Source organism: Aquarana catesbeiana, linkage group LG01, assembly GCF_042186555.1.
Source record: "Aquarana catesbeiana isolate 2022-GZ linkage group LG01, ASM4218655v1, whole genome shotgun sequence".
NCBI classification, from domain to species: Eukaryota; Metazoa; Chordata; class Amphibia; order Anura; family Ranidae; genus Aquarana; species Aquarana catesbeiana.
Genome location: NC_133324.1, coordinates 194,964,555 through 194,984,098, shown reverse-complemented (window position 1 = coordinate 194,984,098; position 19,544 = coordinate 194,964,555).

Here is a 19,544-nt window from a genome sequence, read left to right as displayed (position 1 = left end):
TAATCCTAAAATAATGGTTAATATAGGGAGAAGACCTGTCTAATCCTATTAGCGTTGGTTCGCACAGCGATGATAGTACAGCGCTCTGCGTAAGTATTCACCCTATTGTGCTTTTTCCAATGTTGTTGTCCTACAACCTGAAATTTAAACATGTATTTATTAGATTTATGTACTATTTGATTTAAACAACATATTACTTTGAATATACATTTTTTTTTTTATTTAGAAGTGTAAAAAAAGGTGCTTTCATGATGCATAAGTTTTCATCCCACTGTTTCAGTGCTTAGAAACTTTTGAATACAATTAAAGCTGCCAGTCTTTTGGATTCTTCACCAGCTCTGTACTATTATGCCGCGTACACATGATCAGTATTTCGGTCCGCAAAAGACCGATGAGAGTTTTTCACCGGAAAATGCGACCGTGTGTATGATTTTTTGCTGGCCGAATTCCAGCCAGCAAAAGATTGAGAGCATGCTCTCATTTTTTCGGTCGGGAAAACTTCCTATCCGAAAATGCGATCGTCTGTGGCAATTCCGACGCGCAAAATTCCTACGCATGCTCGGAAACAATTGCATTGAACTTCATTTTCTCGGCTTGTCGTAGTATTGTACGTCACCGCGTTCTTGATGGTCGTAATTTCAGCGAACTTTTGCGTGACCGTGTGTATGCAAGGCAAACTTGAGCGTAATCTGTCGGAGGAGCCATCATATCTTTTTCCGAGAATTTTGATTGTGTGTACGCAGCATTAGTCTTTGCAAAATTGCTTTATGTCTATCTGCTTGGATGGACAGCACTTTTCAAGGCTTGAGACACAACCAGAAAGAAGTCTGAGCCTTTCTTAGCTTTAGACTGCTCCACTGTAGTTATGGCTGTTTGTTTAAGGTCACACCTTCCTGCTAGAAGGCAAACCTCGGCCCCAGCCTCAAGTCGCTTGTAGACTATAGAAGGTTTTCCCTACAGAATTGCCCCGCACACACACTCAGTTTTTTCAAATGCAACTGCAGGTGCGGGAAGAGGATCCTCTGCCCACTGTCACAGGGGTGGGGGGGAAGAGATGAGCTGCTCTAAAGTAACATGTTACACCCTAAATACCATGTTACACCCTAAAAAACATGAAACAAGGTTATAAAGATGAGCGTATCCTTTAAGGGCAAGCGCTGATGGGCTTCACTTCGGAGCTGCTTCTCTCCACAAGTTTATGGGAATGCAAAAGCAGCAAAAGCAGTTAGACTGCACCTACAATGATGTTTAAATGATCTCACAAGCATCTCAAATTGATGTCAAAAGTGTGACCATCTAAGCCGGCTGACACCTAACAGTGCTGCAAATTTAAGAACGAGTTTTAACTTTGAAGCTTTCCAGATGTGTTGCTAAAGGCATCTTCTAATGTCAGGCAAAAGTGCCATAAATTATATTATGTAATATACTTAAAGCAGAGTTCCACTCGTTTGTAAGTTTATTAAAAGTCAGCAGCTACAAAAAATGTAGCTGCTGACTTTTAATAAACAGACACTCACCTGTCCCACGGTCCAGTGATGCGGCCGCCCGAAGCATCGCCCTTCTCCCCTGCCACTGGCATTGCAAGTGTGAGCACCCGGCTGCAACTGCAGTTGCACTGCGCTCTCTTAGTGGCCAGGCAATCTTCTAAGACCTGTGATGTGTCCCAGAAGATTGCAGGGGGGGGGCGAAGAGGAGTCGCTGCCCAGGCAGCGAGGCGACGAGAGCAGGAAGTGGAAGCTGAGTACCTGTCAAAACTAGGTACCTGCTCCCCCCCCCCCAAACAAAAATTACAAGTCAAATGTGGGATGTAGGGGGATGAGGAGTGCTTAAAGCGGAAGTTCCAATTTTGGGTGAAACTCCGCTTTAAAGGAGAGGTGCACTTTTAAAAACACTTTAGCTTCTTCAACATACATCCAGGAAAATTGAGCAAGTTTACCAATATAACCTCTGAACCTTTTTACTTAATTGTTTGAAAACCATAATGGATCATCCTGAGTACTGTTAGTTCTACTTTCTTTCCATGTGCTAAGACAGATTTTTGCAGACACAGCGCTCTGTGGAGACAGCACCTCTTTAACAGTACATTCCACCTAAGCTAACTTACAATTAGCCATCAGGAACTAGCAAAAGCAGAGACATCTAAAAGGCATGCCTTCTTTCATGTAACAATGAAAAGCATTGGAGCTTCTCCCCTCTCTCCTTCCCCTCAAAACATTTTCATGTGCATTCTTTCAGACGTTTTGAAGCAGAACTGTAGAAGAGATAAAGGAACTTTTAAAACATTGGCAAGTTTCAAAATCATATTTGCAATTAATCTTAGATGATAGGTAGGTGTATTTAACTTCCACATAGTGCAGTTCTTACAGGTTTCCAGCTCCTGTTAAGCTGGCGTCATGTTCCCTGAAAACGTTGCCATGGATGTTGCCTGTTGTGCATTCCCATTTATACTCAAGCAGAAAAAAAGTCTATTTATTTCAATAAAGACAATGGCTACTCGCAAGCTTGTAAATGCCAGAAAAAATATGTTATCCACCATTCAAAGCATTTCAGTGGGATCTCAAACTTGACAATCATTAAGAGGTCAGGTGCGTGCTAAACAATATGGACCCAAACTGTGAACAAAATGAATATAAAGAATGCCGCATTCTTCTCAAGAAAACCATCCAAAAGTAAACTGTTACTTCTCATATCTATGAACTGATCACTAACAGTTTATTATTTTAATACAGATGTGCAGTTTAACTACACAGATTATGATTCATATATATTTACTAAAATACATACTAAAATGTTCTTGTATGCAACATTAGTAAAAATGCTTTTGTTACTTGAGTCAGCAGCATGGAATATTTTTATAACGTAATTAGATTTGCATTCTCCTACTTTCATTAGCAGTTATCCATAGACAGGGTGAAGCAATGAACTTTAAGCATTAGCCAAAACTGGAAGCAGCTCTAAGCAATGTCACCTAATGTACTCTAAGAAAAGGATTTTATGGTAAGTCTAAAATCCTATTTCCTTAATAATATATTAAGAAACACAGGATGAAGTATTCTGGTCCAAGTGCAGTCCAGCTTATGGGTGGTCAAGACAGCAACAAAAGGCAAACAAGCCCACAATAACCAACAAGTTAATGGAGGTAGCTCAACAGTCACCTTGTGATAGAAGCCAGCATCAGTTGAGGCCTGAGCATTCACTTGGTAAAACGTAAATGTGTATACAGAAGAAAAGGTGGTAGCCTTGTGTATCTGAGAAATAGAGGCCTGATACTGAAAAGTCCAAGAGGCACTAACTGGTCTGGTGGAGTGAGCTTTGAGAGGGAAAGGTGGAACTTTTCCCTTGGTATCATAGGTCTGAATGAGGAGTTGTCAAATCCATCTGGTGATAGTGGAATGTGAAGCAGAATGTCACTTACAGGGACCTTCAGGGTTGATGAACAAGGAGTGAGACTGTTGAAAGGGAGCAGTAGCTGAGAAATAAACTTGAACAGTGCATACCACATCCAGACCATGGAGAAGTCTCCCTTTGAGGTTTAGGATCAGGACTTCACTAAGGTGTGGAAGGCAAGTGCTCTCTGCAAGAGCACTTCTAAGGCTGAAAATTGAACCTTGGTGGTACTCAAAGCCAACCGTTGATCCAGACCAGACTGGAAAAAAGACATAATTTATCAAATGGAGAACTTCCAAGGATGGAATTACCACCATTGCACCAGGAGGAATATGCTTTTCAGGTGAGATACACATTGCGAAAAGTCCTAGCTTTTAAGAGTGTAGAGGCAACCAAATTCAACAGGTCCCTGTCCCTAAGGAAGTGTGCCAAGTTGCTAAAGTCAGGGACCAAGACGCAGGTTGATAAAACGGCTCTTTTGACAGAAGATCCACATGATCTGGGAGGGCCCACAGGGAGTCTGCTAGATCCTGACTAGGTTCGATTATCATGTTCTCATGCACTCATGAAAATCACCATAATGCCCTCCATTTTGATCTTGAGTTTTAACCTCCTCAGTTTGTTGCTGAACCTGAAAGTCAGGAGGTCCACATCCAGTGTCCTCCACCTGTGACAAAGGCAAGGACAGTGTTTCAGAGGTTGACTTGGTCCCACAGAATCACAAGAGCATCCACTACAAAGGCTAGTGTATCCTTTGGAGACCTCCTCAGTTTGTTGTTGAACCTGAAAATCACAAGGTCAAGATTGGGTGTGCATCATCTGCGACAAAAGGACTTTAACACCCCAGTCCCTGGTGTAATGGTAGTGTGTACTGGGCACACAAATAGCTGTGTGTGCAGCACCCATTTTGTTCAGGTCACAAGTCTCCCCTGCCATTTTGTCATAAGAATGCATAGCCATTGTGATCTTTCCCCTCTCCTTCCTTTACTTTATACAATACACAAACTGTTAACCGATGTCAGGACCTTATTAATCCATTTATCGGACATGCAGACCTCTCCAATACCCAATCTACAATTTCAGTCTGGAAACCCTAATAAAACTGTCACCCTCATAAGCCTGAGCAATCCAGAGAACTAACAGATACCCGGTCGTAAATAGCTCAGTCGAAGAGAATGTCCAATACAATTCTCCTAGACTGGTTAGCACAAAATATTCTAAAACATTCAGCATATTTATTAACTCATGAAATAATAGCACAGACAGAATATAGACATATTTATCTCCCTTAGTTAATTTGTAGTTTTGAGCCCAAACACCGCTACTATAGGATAGGAGTACTGGGAGCAGAACCAGCCCAATTCCTCTCCTAGATGAACTGGGCATCTGAAACCTGTCAAATTTATATTTATTTTGAAGCTAAATTCAGGCTGGACAATAATCTGCATGTTAGCAGACTGTACCCGGTAGGTATTCAGAGATATTAATATCTATAGAAAACTGTATTTGGGACACTTAATTGGTTAGATGGCCTCTGTCAACACCCCTTTGAGAAAAGGGGAATACCAGGACAGTTTGAGAGCTCTCATTAAAATCAAACCAAGGAACACCTAACAGGACTTAGGAGAGCCACTGTGCCATTTTTTCTTGTTTGCTGGACTTTGCTGTATTTCTTTGTAACACCTTTTTTTCTGTAAAGGTTTTGTGCACACCACTTTGACCTTTTCAATTTTAAAAGCTATTTTAAAGTGTTACATTTGTCTCTAAAGCTTTTAATGCAAACTAAAAGAATCCGTGTCACTTGAACAGTGCTACAACATACTTTAAAAAAAATAAAATCTTTTTATTGGTTTTATAGGCATATCGTACATTTGGACATGTCAACTAGGACAACGTCCATACTAGGTCAACATGACCTCATACCTGTCTAACAAAGACCTACTATCTAAAACACCCCACTTCCCCCCCCTCCCACCACCCGCGAACCACAGCTCAACAAGATATCAGGATCTTTACTTTCCCATTAATAAACTAAAAGAGAAGCTTATGTAAGTATTTATATATTACGGTCTTAGACGCCTCTAAAGGCAAGCATTAAAATTCATGAGACCTCCAGAAGACATATTCATCTAAATATAGCACCTTTAGTCAGAAAGCTTCCTCCACTATCCCACCGTGGTGCTAGACTTAAACCACGTTTGCCACACTCTATCAAATTTCTTCATACAGCCTCTAGCCTCATACGTAGCCTTGTAGTAAGGTAGCATGGAGTTCACTAGGCCCTTCCAGGATGAAATACTCGGTGCCTCTGGCTTTTTCCAGGCCAACAAGATAACTTTTCTTCCATAAAAGAGGAGTACATTTAGCGCATGGCATGTGTTGGTACTACATCATCTACTAGACCCAACAGACAAACCCTGACAGTCATGGGAATCGGTACTGATATTAATTCTGCAATACAAGACATAATGTCATCCCAAAATCTCTGGATATGGGGTCAGTGACAAAAAATGTGGTCAGCATCTGCAGGCGAATGAGAACATCTCCAACATTCTGCCGATGCCGTAGGGAAGATCTTACTCAGCCTAGCTGGAGTATAATAGCTTCTATGTAAAAATTTGAACTGGATCAACCTATCCTTTGCGGACACCAGATGCTTAAATGGTTGGGACCATAATTTGTCCCAGTACTCCCCTTGCACATCCGGGACCTCCACCTCCATTCTCTCCCTGCATCTTGTGATTGCCAGTGGGGTTACCTTAAAAAATTCCTTGTACGTTACCGAGAGTGGCTTGGCCAAGTCTCCATCTGCCAATAACGTTTCAAGAGGCGAAGGCAGGGACTCCACCCTCAACTCTCTAAACTGCACCTGGAAGGCATGTCTAACCTGTAGAAATCTAAACAGATATGAATTGGGAAGAACATGTCTCGATTGTAATTGAGAAAAGGTCAATAGCTCCCCAAAAGATGTTATATCTCTTAATTTCTTGATTCCTTTAACCACCCAAATCATAGGATCTGGTAGGTTGTAGAATGCGGCAATGTCGGGTTCATCCAAATTGCGCTACAATATATGATAAATCTCTGAATATATCGGTCTGTGGAGACAGTGGGTGTACAGACGTTTATTTTAAAATCATAATTGTATTGCTAATCTTGTGAAAGTTCTGACTCTTCAGTAAAAGTTGATGGTGGCAGTTAGAGTTATTTGCTTAACTAACCCAGTGATAATCGCTCTCAGGCTGCTGGCACCTAGATTGTGGCCCCACAAACTGGAAAATCTTTGTGCAGGGTGCAGCTGAGAGAGGCATTTTTACGTAACTGATAGCACGGTGTCAGATTTGGCTGTCTTTTGTCATGAGTTAGTGAGAAAGGCAGGGGTCTGACATCCACGTTCATCACACCTGGCGACTAAGGAGGTCCACCTGCCAATTTTCACTCCTAGGATGTGCAAGGCGGACAAGGCTGGAACATGAATTTCTGCCTAAGCCAAAACTGGATCAGTTCCTTTTTGAGCCTGGAGACCTCTGGTTCCTGTCTGCTGATTAGGGATGAGCTTCGTGTTCGAGTCGAACCCATGTTCGACTCGAACATCGGCTGTTCGATTGTTCGCTGAATTGCGAACGATATGGGCCGTTCGCGCCAAATTCGTGTGGCGCGTCACGGCCCATAATTCACTGCGGCATTGCAGTGCATTGCTTGCTGATGATTGGCCAAGCATGCACTATGACCCGCATGCTTGGCCAATCACAGCGCCGCCTTAACAGAGAGCCATAATTGGCCAAAGCCAAGGAGGCTTTGGCCAATTATGGCTCAGGGGATTTAGTACACGCCCCACACTATATAAGGCCGCCTGCACGGCGGCCCTGTGCAGTGTGTTCCGGTGTGCTTAGAGAGAGAGAGACAGTGTCATTTCATTTGAGTTAGCTAGATTAGGCAGGACAGTCAGTCAGTTAGCTGCACTTAAAGTGTATTGTGTATATATATGCATCCCAGGTGTTGCATATATATATATATATATATATATACACTGTATTCAGTTTAGCTAGATCCGTTCCTGTTATCTTCTAGACTATTTACATTTAGTGCAGTGCGTCCTGCTCACAGTGTTCAGCTAGATCCGTTCCTGTTATATTCCTACTGACAGGCAGGCTTGTCTTGTTACAGTATTTTGAAGAAAATTACTGGTGTTCTTTTGATCCTATTAGTATCACAGTCAGGCAGCTAGACTATTTACATTTAGTGCAGTGCGTCCTGCTCACAGTGTTCAGCTAGATCCGTTCCTGTTATCTTCTTACTGACAGGCAGGCTTGTCTTGTTACAGTATTTTAAAGAAAATTACTGGTGTTCTTTTGATCCTATTAGTACCACAGTCAGGCAGCTAGACTATTTACAGTTAGTGCAGTGCGTCCTGCCCACAGTGTTCTGCTAAACCTACAAGTAAGTGGGGTGCGTCCTGCTCACAGTGTTCAGCTAAACCTACAAGTTAGTGGGGTGCGTCCACCTCACAGTGTTCAGCTAAACCTACAAGCTAGTGGGGTGCGTCCTGCTCACAGTGTTCAGCTAGATCCATTTCTGTTATCTTCTTACTAACAGGCAGGCTTGTCTTGTTACAGTAAATACAGCTACCTGAAGAAAATTGCTGGTGTTCTTTTGATCCTATTAGTACCACAGTCAGGCAGCTAGACTATTTACAGTTAGTGCAGTGCGTCCTGCTCACAGTGTTCTGCTAAACCTACAAGTTAGTGGGGTGCGTCCTGCTCACAGTGTTCAGCTAAACCTACAAGTTAGTGGGGTGCGTCCACCTCACAGTGTTCAGCTAAACCTACAAGCTAGTGGGGTGCGTCCTGCTCACAGTGTTCAGCTAGATCCGTTTCTGTTATCTTCTTACTGACAGGCAGGCTTGTCTTGTTACAGTATTTTAAAGAAAATTGCTGGTGTTCTTTTGATCCTATTAGTACCACAGTCAGGCAGCTAGACTATTTACAGTTAGTGCAGTGCGTCCTGCTCACAGTGTTCTGCTAAACCTACAAGTTAGTGGGGTGCGCCCTGCTCACAGTGTTCAGCTAAACCTACAAGTTAGTGGGGTGCGTCCACCTCACAGTGTTCAGCTAAAGCTACCTGTAGAAGGTGGGTGGTGTTCTCATACTACAGGCAGGCAGTTGATTTTGCTAGCTGCAGTATCAGTATATATACACTACCGTTCAAAAGTTTGGGGTCACATTGAAATGTCCTTATTTTTGAAGGAAAAGCACTGTACTTTTAAATGAAGCTAACTTTAAACTAGTCCTAACTTTAAACAAATATACTCTATACATTGCTAATGTGGTAAATGACTATTCTAACTGCAAATGTCTAGTTTTTGGTGCAATATCTACATAGGTGTATAGAGGCCCATTTCCAGCAACTATCACTCCAGTGTTCTAATGGTACAATGTGTTTGCTCATTGGCTCAGAAGGCTAATTGATGATTAGCAAACCCTTGTGCAATCATGTTCACACATCTAAAAACAGTCTAGCTCCTTCCAGAAGCTACAAAACTGACCTTCCTGTGAGCAGATTGAGTTTCTGGAGCATCACATTTGTGGGGTCAATTAAACGCTCAAAATGGCCAGAAAAAGAGAACTTTCATCTGAAACTCGACAGTCTATTCTTGTTCTTAGAAATGAAGGCTATTCCATGCGAGAAATTGCAAAGAAATTGAAGATTTCCTACAACGGTGTGTACTACTCCCTTCAGAGGACAGCACAAACAGGCTCTAACCAGAGTAGAAAAAGAAGTGGGAGGCCGCGTTGCACAACTAAGCAAGAAGATAAGCACATTAGAGTCTCTAGTTTGAGAAACAGACGCCTCACAGGTCCCCAACTGGCATCTTCATTAAATAGTACCCGCAAAACACCAGTGTCAACATCTACAGTGAAGAGGCGGCTGCGGGATTTTGGGCTTCAGGGCAGAGTGGCAAAGAAAAAGCCATATCTGAGACTGGCCAATAAAAGAAAAAGATTAAGATGGGCAAAAGAACACAGACATTGGACAGAGGATGACTGGAAAAAAGTGTTGTGGACGGATGAATCCAAGTTTGAGGTGTTTGGATCACAAAGAAGAACGTTTGTGAGACGCAGAACAAATGAAAAGATGCTGGAAGAATGCCTGACGCCATCTGTTAAGCATGGTGGAGGTAATGTGATGGTCTGGGGTTGCTTTGGTGCTGGTAAGGTGGGAGCTTTGTACAGGGTAAAAGGGATTCTGAATAAGGAAGGCTATCACTCCATTTTGCAACGCCATGCCATACCCAGTGGACAGCGCTTGATTGGAGCCAATTTCATCCTACAACAGGACAATGACCCTAAACACACCTCCAAATTGTGCAAGAACTATTTACAGCAGAAGCAGGCAGCTGGTATTCTATCGGTAATGGAGTGGCCAGCACAGTCATCAGATCTGAACCCCATTGAGCTGTTGTGGGAGCAGCTTGACCGTATGGTACGCCAGAAGTGCCCATCCAACCAATCCAACTTGTGGGAGCTGCTTCTAGAAGCGTGGGGTGCAATTTCTCCAGCTTACCTCAATAAATTAACAGCTAGAATGCCAAAGGTGTGCAATGCTGTAATTGCTGCAAAAGGAGGATTCTTTGATGAAAGCAAAGTTTGATGTAAAAACAATGTTATTTCAAATACAAATCATTATTTCTAACCTTGTCAATGTCTTGACTCTATTTTCTATTCATTTCACAACGTATGGTGGTGAATAAGTGTGACTATTCATGGAAAACACAAAATTGTTTGGGTGACCCCAAACTTTTGAACGGTAGTGTATATATATATATATCCCAGCTTAGTGCAGCTACAGGCCATTAGTATGTCTGGAAGGCCAAGAAGGAGAGGCAGACAGTCACAAGCCAATAAGAGAGGGCAAGCAGGCTCTGTGTCTAGTGCTGGTCGTGGAGACAGTGCATCCTCATCAGCACGTGGCCATGGGACACGCTTGGCCTTTTTTTCGGCAGCTGGCCATGTTGAGCCGCAACATGCGGAAGACTTGGTCGAGTGGATGACCAAGCCGTCCTCATCCTCCTCATCCTCTCTCACCCATGCCCAGGGTACTTTGTCTGGCAAAGCAGCGGCCTCTTCCCTTGGCTCAATGTCATCAGTGACTCCTTCCCTAGCCCCACCATGTCCTCCTGAGGAGTCCCTCGAACTGTTTGACCACAGTGTTGGGTACATGCTCCAGGAGGATGCCCAGCGTTTGGAAGGCTCTGATGATGATGCTGAGCTCGATGAAGGCAGTAACACGAGCACGGACAGAGGGGGTGCCCAAGAAGGACAGCAATCTGGCAGTCATGCTCCCCCTGCTGCAGCATACTGCCAGGTTTGCTCCAGTGATGAGGAGGGAGGGGATGATGAGGTCACTGACTCAACGTGGGTGCCTGATAGGAGAGAGGAGGAGGAGGAGGAGGAGGAGGCGGCACATCACCAACGAGGCAGGATGCCCTCCAGGGGCCAGCCTAAGGGCAGCACATTGACTGCATCACACCCCAAAGCTCCACATGTGCAGGGCGCTGCAGTCTCTGCGCGTTATTCAAAAAGTTCTTTGGTGTGGGCCTTTTTTGAGACGAGTGCATCAGATCGCACCGCTGCTATTTGCAACATATGTCTCAAGCGTATCTTGCGTGGCCAAAAAATCTCCCGCTTGGGTACCACATGCTTGACCAGACATATGTTGACCTGCCATGCAGTTCGTTGGCAAGCGTATCTAAAAGACCCACACCAAAGAACAAAGAGGACCTCTGCTTGCTCCTCATCAGCTGAGATTTCCAACCCCACTAGACCTTCAGTCCTCTCTGAGACCTGCACTGAGAGGAATGAAGGTGTAGAATTAGGTGTGTCACAGCCACGTACTTGTGGGCAATCTGATTTTGGTACACCGACGTCAGATTGTACCAGGCAAATTTCCCTGCCCCAGCTGCTGCACCACCGAAAGAAGTTTGCTCCCAGCCATCCACATGCCCAACGGTTGAATGCTAGCTTGGCAAAATTGCTAGCACTTCAACTGCTGCCTTTTCAGTTGGTAGACTCTGCCCCCTTCCGTGAGTTTGTGGAATGTGCGGTTCCTCAGTGGCAGGTACCCAAACGCCACTTTTTCTCACGGAAGGCAATTCCGGCTCTCTACCAGCATGTGGAAGGCAATGTCCATGCCTCGCTGGACAGGGCGGTCAACGGTAAGGTGCATATTACCGCTGACTCATGGTCCAGCAGGCATGGACAGGGACGTTACCTAAGTTTCACGGCGCATTGGGTGACTCTGCTGGCAGCTGGGAAGGATGCAGGACAAGGTGCAGTAGTGTTGGAGGTTGTTCCGCCACCACGCCTCCAAAATGCTAATGATTGTGACACACCTCTCTCCTCCACCCCCTCCTCTTCTTCTTCCTCCATGGCCTCTTCCTCGGAACCAGCGGTGCTCCGTAGTCGTTCAAGGGGCTACGCAAGTACGCAGGCCAAAAGATGCTATGCGGTGCTTGAGCTGGTGTGCTTGGGGGACAGGAGCCACACTGGGGCAGAGGTTCTGTCAGCTCTGCAGGGGCAGGTTCAGAGGTGGTTGATGCCACGCCAACTTAAGGCAGGAATGGTGGTTTGCGACAATGGCATCAACCTCCTCTCTGCCCTCCGACAGGGACAAATGACCCATGTGCCCTGTTTGGCTCACGTCCTTAACTTGGTGGTGCAGCGGTTCTTGGGCAGGTACCCGGGCTTACAGGATGTCCTGAGGCAGGCCAGGAAAGTCTGTGTGCATTTCCGCCGGTCATATAATGCCAGTGCTCGGCTGACGGACCTCCAAAAGGAGTTTAACCTGCCCAAGAACCGCCTAATCTGTGACATGCCCACCAGGTGGAACTCAACGTTGGCCATGCTGCAGCGGCTGCACACACAGCAGAGGGCCATCAATGAGTACCTGTGCGACTATGGCACCAGGACAGGGTCAGGGGAGCTTGTTTTTTTTTTCCCACGCCAGTGGGCCATGATCAGGGATGCATGCACTGTCCTGTCACCATTTGAGGAGGCCACGAGGATGGTGAGCAGTGACAGTGCATGCATCAGTGACACTGTCCCCCTTGTCCATCTGTTGGAGCACACGCTGCGTGGAATAATGGACAGGGCACTTGAGGCAGAACAGAGGCAGGAAGAGGAGGACTTCCTTAGCTCTCAAGGCCCCCTTTATCCAGACAGTGTTCCTGCGTGCCCGCCGATCACACAGGAAGAGGACGAGGAGGAAGAGGAGGAGGAGGAAGATTGTGTCAGTATGGAGGTGGAGCCTGGCACTCAGCATCAGCAGCAGTCTTTAAGGGATCAGTCCCAAGAAACACATGGACTTGTACGTGGCTGGGAGGAGGTGGCTGCGGACCATGTCGTCCTTAGTGACCCAGAGGACTCCGGACCGAATGCCTCAGCAAACCTACGCTGCATGGCCTCCCTGATCCTGCAAAGCCTGCGTAAGGATCCTCGTATTCGTGGTATCAAGGAGAAGGACCAATACTGGCTGGCAACCCTCCTTGATCCACGTTACAAGGGTAAGGTTGCGGACCTTATCTTGCCATCGCAGAGGGAGCAGAGGATGAAACATCTTCGGGAGGCCTTGCAGAAAGGTCTGTGCAACGCGTTCCCAGAGACTGGGAGGTTACAAACTCCTGTTTCTGGACAACGTGTTGCTGAGGCTTCGGTCAGTCAAAGAAGGAGCGGTGGAGAAGGTGGCTGTCTGACCGATGCGTTCAGACAATTTTTTGGTCCGCAGCCCCAAGGTATGATCGGTTCCAGCAACCATCGCCAGCGTCTGTTTTACATGGTGCAGGAATACCTAGGGGCAAGATCAGACTTGGACACCTTTCCCACCGAAAATCCTCTGGGTTACTGGGTCTTGAGGATGGATCACTGGCCAGAGCTTGCACAGTATGCAATTGAGCTACTGGCCTGTCCTGCATCCAGCGTTCTTTCGGAACGCACATTCAGTGCTGCTGGAGGCGTGGTAACCGATCACAGGGTGCGTCTGTCCACTGACTCGGTCGATCGACTGACCTTCATAAAAATGAATGAGTCTTGGATCACCACCAGCTACTAAGCACCTGATGCTGATGTAACCGAATAATTTTTTTTGAAATCTCAGATCCCTTCAAAGACTGCCTATGCTGATGCTGAGTGACTATCCCTGAGTAATTATCCTCTTCCTCCTCAATCATCACACTGATAGCTTGTAAGAACATTTTTGGTTCTGGGTGCCACCACCAGTGCCTAAGGCACAATTTTTCAGCCCCTGTTTAACAGGGGCGTGTAATTACGATTTTTGATGTAATACTTTGCAGCAGGGCTCGTTCCTGCATTCCAACTAGAGTGTCTGTGAGGGGTTGCAGTGTTGTGGCACCAGCACCAGTGCCTAAGGCCTAATTTTTCAGCTCCTGTTCAACAGGGGCATGTAATTACAATTCTTGATCTAATATTTCACAGCAGAGCCCTGTGAGGGCTTACAGTGTTGTGGCCACAGCCAAATTTCTGCTGAGTATATAGGGCAGGACCCTACTTTCAAACAACTAACTTACAAACGACTCCTACTTGCAAACGGAAGGAGACAACAGGAAGTGAAATCTACCCCTAGGAAGGGAAATTCTCTCCTGTAAGAGTTAATATGGGAAAAACATTTCTCCTTTCCACTGATGCTTTCCAATCCATTGGGACAAAAAGTGAGGTGAAATCTTCTGAAGAGGAGGAAAGACAGCAAAACAAATGTCACAGGGGTGATAACCCTTCCCTATGTTTTCCAAAAAGCTTAAAAAAGATTTTTTGGCTGGAGCTAAACACGTTAAAAATGTACCCATTCAAAATTACAAAGAGATTCTACTTAACAACAAACCTACAGCCTGTATACTGCTGTTCAGAGTATATAGGGCCTGGTGGCCCCACACCTTTCCTTATTTTAATTTGGGTGCGGGGTTCCCCTTAATATCCATACAAGACCCAAAGGGCCTGGTAATGGACTGGGGGGTACCCATGCCGTTTGTCTCACTGATTTTCATCCATATTGCCAGGACCCGACATTACATTAAACCCGCAAGCAGTTTTAAATGAGATTTTTTCCTTTAAAAATGACATTTGGTGCAGGGACTGTTCTAAACACGGGAAACACGCGTCACTTTACAGGCATACTATAGACACCCCTCAGGTACGATATTTAAAGGAATATTTCACTTTTTTTTTTTTTTACTTTAAGCATCATTAAAATCACTGCTCCCGAAAAAACGGCCGTTTTTAAAAGTTTTTTTTGCATTGATACATGTCCCCTGGGGTAGGACCCGGGTCCCCAAACCCTTTTTAGGACAATACCATGCAAATTAGCCTTTAAAATGAGCACTTTTGATTTCGAACGTTCGAGTCCCATAGACTTCAATGGGGTTCTAACGTTCGTGCGAACTTTCGGTCCATTCGCAGGTTCTGGTGCGAACCGAACCGGGGGGTGTTCGGCTCATCCCTACTGCTGATGCATCCTGATTGGGCAACCTAGCAGACTATAGGGTCTAGTGTTAAAGGATAACTGAATCACCCTGAGCTCCAGAATATTGATTGTGAGACAAATGTTCGTCCCTTGTACTGAGAGGATGTCCAAGACTCCAACTCGATAGGCTAGCATCTGTTGTGAGAACCTTCCACACTATTGGAAGCATTTTCCCAATTCCAGCACAAAACTTGTGAACCACCATGCTAGGTAAACCTTTTTTTTGCTGGTCAGGCATTTGGGACTGTCCAGAGATTAGTCCGGAGAAAGCTGAGTTGCAACAGTCTGAAGCAGGATTTCTCGACCTTTTTACCTTGTAGGAACCCTTGGCAAAAAGTTTGAGATGTCAGGGAACCCCTGAAATAATCTTCACATGTACAGCTCACGGAGCAGTGGTGTGATCAGATCTGTTATTTTAAGAAAAAGCATTAAATAATGGAATCAAATTTAAAACATACCTATATAAAGTGAAACGTGTGCTTGCCTTTTCTGCACAGATGCTCAATTCTAGTCCAACTTGAGATAAACAGTGTACAGGTGGGCAGCAGGGTGGGGTACAGGGGACCATGAGGAAAGCAGGCACATTACATGGGAGCAGGGCTCAATATAAGGGGCAGATTATGGGCTACACAGTCCGGTACATTATAACCACTGGTTTCCTTCATATGCACAGCATGGCAGGAAAGTCACTGAAATCAGTCCTCTTGTGGCACGTGGTTCCCTGCCGGCCCCTCCTCTCCTCCTGCCCATACCAGGTGATGTGACATACAAGCACCTGAGATGGACAGGAGGGGAGGAGGGTCTCGTGGGGAACAGTGCACCACAGCTAGAACTATCACAGCCACTTCCCTGCCTAGCTCTGCATGTGTCAGCAGAGGGGATGTGATCTACCCATCAGCTGTCTGAAACTGACAGGTAGATTGCAGTGGAACCCCTGGGGACCTCTTGTGGAACTCCGGTTGAGAAACCTTGGTCTGGAGTGAAAAAGGGACATGGAACTGCCTAGAGGGAGGCCACCATTAAGCCCAAAACCCTCATGCAAAAGTGGAGGGTTGGTTAGTTCCTGGACTGTAGAGTGCTAATGAGGGAGTGGAGAGTCTGAAGTTTGTCCAAGGGAAGGAGCACCTTAAGCAGAGCTGTATTTAGCACAAGCTCCAAAAACTCCAGATAAGATGGTTCCTGCACTGATTCCTGGAGGGTTAGGATCCACTGGAATCTCTGCTGGACATTAGACGACTGTTCCCTCAGAAGAAAGTTGTCCTGACATCCCTCTATGTTGATTTCCTGCAAGCAAGGTATAGCAAGACCAGAGTCAACTTGGTGAAGACCCGAAGTGTAGTAGACAGGCCAAAGGGAAGGGCAACATATTTGGTAATATTGCTGCCCACAGCAAAAACACAGGTAGCACTGATGAAACAGAAATGTTTCACTTTTGGGCATTGCCATCAAATATGATACATCGTCCCCTCTTGACCACATCCCCTAAAACACAATGGTGAAGCTTCTGGAACATAGGAAGCTATTCTCTTTGGAACCATATACCACCTTAGTTAAGGTTAAGTAGGGATTTAGAAGCATTGTGGGTTAGTCTATACCATTCTTTCAATTCTAAAGTATCATTCATATCATTTTCCCATTTTTCCATGCAGCCATGTTTTACAGTAGCAGATGATAGGTTAGAGTAAATTGCAGAAATATGACTTTTAAGTCCATCAAAATGATTACATAAATATTTCATGGGCGTCATATATTTGATATCCGAGTTACATTTTAACCCCCCTGGCGGTATTCCCGAGTCTGGCTCGGGGTGAGATTTTAGTACCAAAAGCGGTAACCCCGAGCCAGACTCGGGATCGCATCGCTGGATCCTGGAAGACGCGACTCACCTTGTCTCCGGGATCCCGCGATGTTCTCCCGCTGTGTTCGGCGGCCGGATCTTCCGCCCGATCCACTGTGTGCCCTGGCTTCCGTTCCCTGCGAGCGTAGCGACGCAGGGGGTGGAACCGGCGGCAAATTCAAAATGTATAAAGCACAAACACACTGACACATTGTAATCCTATTGGATTACATTACAAAATATAATAAATATTAAAAAATTGACCTCAGATTGCCCCCCAGTGCTTTGTCCAGTGCCCCTGCCTGCAGTTTTACTGTACTTTGTGTCTGGAAACTGCAGAGCGACCATGGCATCCAAAAAGCGCGCTTCAACATCAAAAGCGACATATGACCTGCTGGAAAACAGCGACAGCGAGACAGAATCGCTTGCAGATGTGAGTGATAGCGAATCATGGGGAAGTTCGTCATCAGGCACGGAAAGCGATTTCAGCGATGATCCTGCGACTTTGCCCAGCGATGTGCGGACTTGGTGCTCGATTGATTGCGGTACAGAGCACGCAGTGCCCCCAAGATTCCCGTTTACCGGAGCGCCTGGTATAAAAGTGGAGGTTGAAGATGACAGCCCCTTGGGATACCTCCAACTCTTTTTGACTGATGAGGTCATAGAAATAATTGTTACAGAGACCAATCGGTACCAGGAACAACAAGCTGCTATACCGCAGAGGTTTTCAAGGAGCAGAAAATGGGAACCAGTGACCAAGGAGGACATCTGGAAGTTTCTGGGCCTAATTATTCTCCAGGGAGTGGTGGGCAAACCCCTGCAAAAGTGGTACTGGACAACCAACAAAATATTAGCCACTCCTTTTTTTGGCACCATAATGTCGGAATACAAATTTTCACTCATAATGAAATATCTGCATTTTCAAAATAATGACGAATTTGATGAGACTTCTCATCCAGCTCCAAAACTGAAAAAAATTTGGGACTTATATCAAATTATTCAGAAAAATTTCCAGCAGACCTATATACCAGACAGAGACGTCAGTATCGACAAAAGTCTTATGGCCTACAAAGGAAGACTTAGCTGGATACAGTACATCGCGTCTAAGAGAGCGCGATTCGGCATAAAATCATTTATGCTCTGTGAAGCCAGCACTGGTTATATATGGAATTCGGTCCTTTACACCGGGAAAGGGACGAAATTCAACGACAGATTCAGTCAATATGGAATGGCAACCGCTTCTGTTCTCACTTTGATTGAGCCATTGTTGAATCAGGGGTACTGTGTAACCACAGATAATTTTTATACTTCTCCAGAACTCTATGAGTTCCTTCTACAACACAAGACAAATGCTTACGGGACTGTTAGAGCTAACCGGCGCGACATGCCGCCAACCTTTGCCAAAAAAAAGCTCACTGCAGGAGAAATAGTTGCCTGGCAAAAAGGCAAAATGATGGCACTAAGATGGCGAGATAAAAAAGATGTGTGCCTAATGAGTACCATTCACAACACCTCTACTGTCATGGTACGTACAAAAGTTGGAAAAGATGTTATGAAACCTCAAGTCGTAATGGACTACAACAACACAATGGGAGGTGTTGACAGAGCTGACCAGGCCATGACTTTTTACCCTGCTATGAGAAAGCAACAAAAAAAATATTATAAAAAAATCTTCAGGCATCTTCTTGAACAGTGCCTGTGGAACGCTTTCATTCTTCTAAAAAAAAAAGAGTGACAGGCCTGTGATTCATGCAGACTTCGTTTGGAAAGTTGCAGAACTCATATTTCTGAAGCACCAAACACCAACCACTGTAAATCGATCTGGACGTCGTGCTGCTGGCGTTGTGAACCCGGAACGTCTGACAGGTCGACACTTTGTGGACCACATTCCACCAACAGAAAAGAAGGCAGCACCCACAAGGATGTGTGTGGTTTGCTGCTCTAAACGTGACGACACAGGAAGGAAAGTCAGAAAAGAAACCCGGTTCTACTGTCCTGACTGTGACGTCGGACTTTGCGCTGTACCCTGTTTTAAAATTTACCATACCCGAGACGTTTACTAAAAGCAATATGACTACTAATATTGCACTCTTGTTTGGACAAAAAAAATGTCAGTGTTTTTGATTTATATTATTTACTAAAATTTATTGAATAAAAAGTATTATTACTATTATATTAGTATTTGTTATTATTTATAGTTATTTATTATATTATAATTTATGATTTTGTGTTTCAAACTTTATCATACCCAGGATGTCTACTAGACTCTTGTTTGGACAGATTTCAGTGAGTTATTCCTAAGAATTACAGGCCTACAATATAAAACGCCACATTTCCATGCAAAAATAATGGTACCGCTTTCAGCACCTAAAATCTGAAATAATCATACCGCCAGGGAGGTTAAAGAGTCAAAAAAGTTCACTATCTGATAGTATCAAGAGAATTCAGATTCTGGCATCTGATGTTTTTCAATCAGAAATTGTTTAGTTAATATACCTCTATGGTCATGAAAATCAGCTATTCGCATATATCCTTTATTGATCCACCATTCAAAGTTTTGAAGATTAAGGCCTGGCGTAAATTTGGGATTTAGAAACAAAGGTGCTAAAGGAGTATGGGGGGGATTTAAAATTATAGGTCTTGTCGAGTCTGTCCCATAAACCAAGGGAAAAGGATAGAGATGAGCAGAGTATAGTAGGTCTGTTTTTAAATGGAAGCCACATCATCTGTGAAAAAGATCTAGATGGACAGGAGTATGATTCAATCTGCATCCATAAGGGTGAGGTTA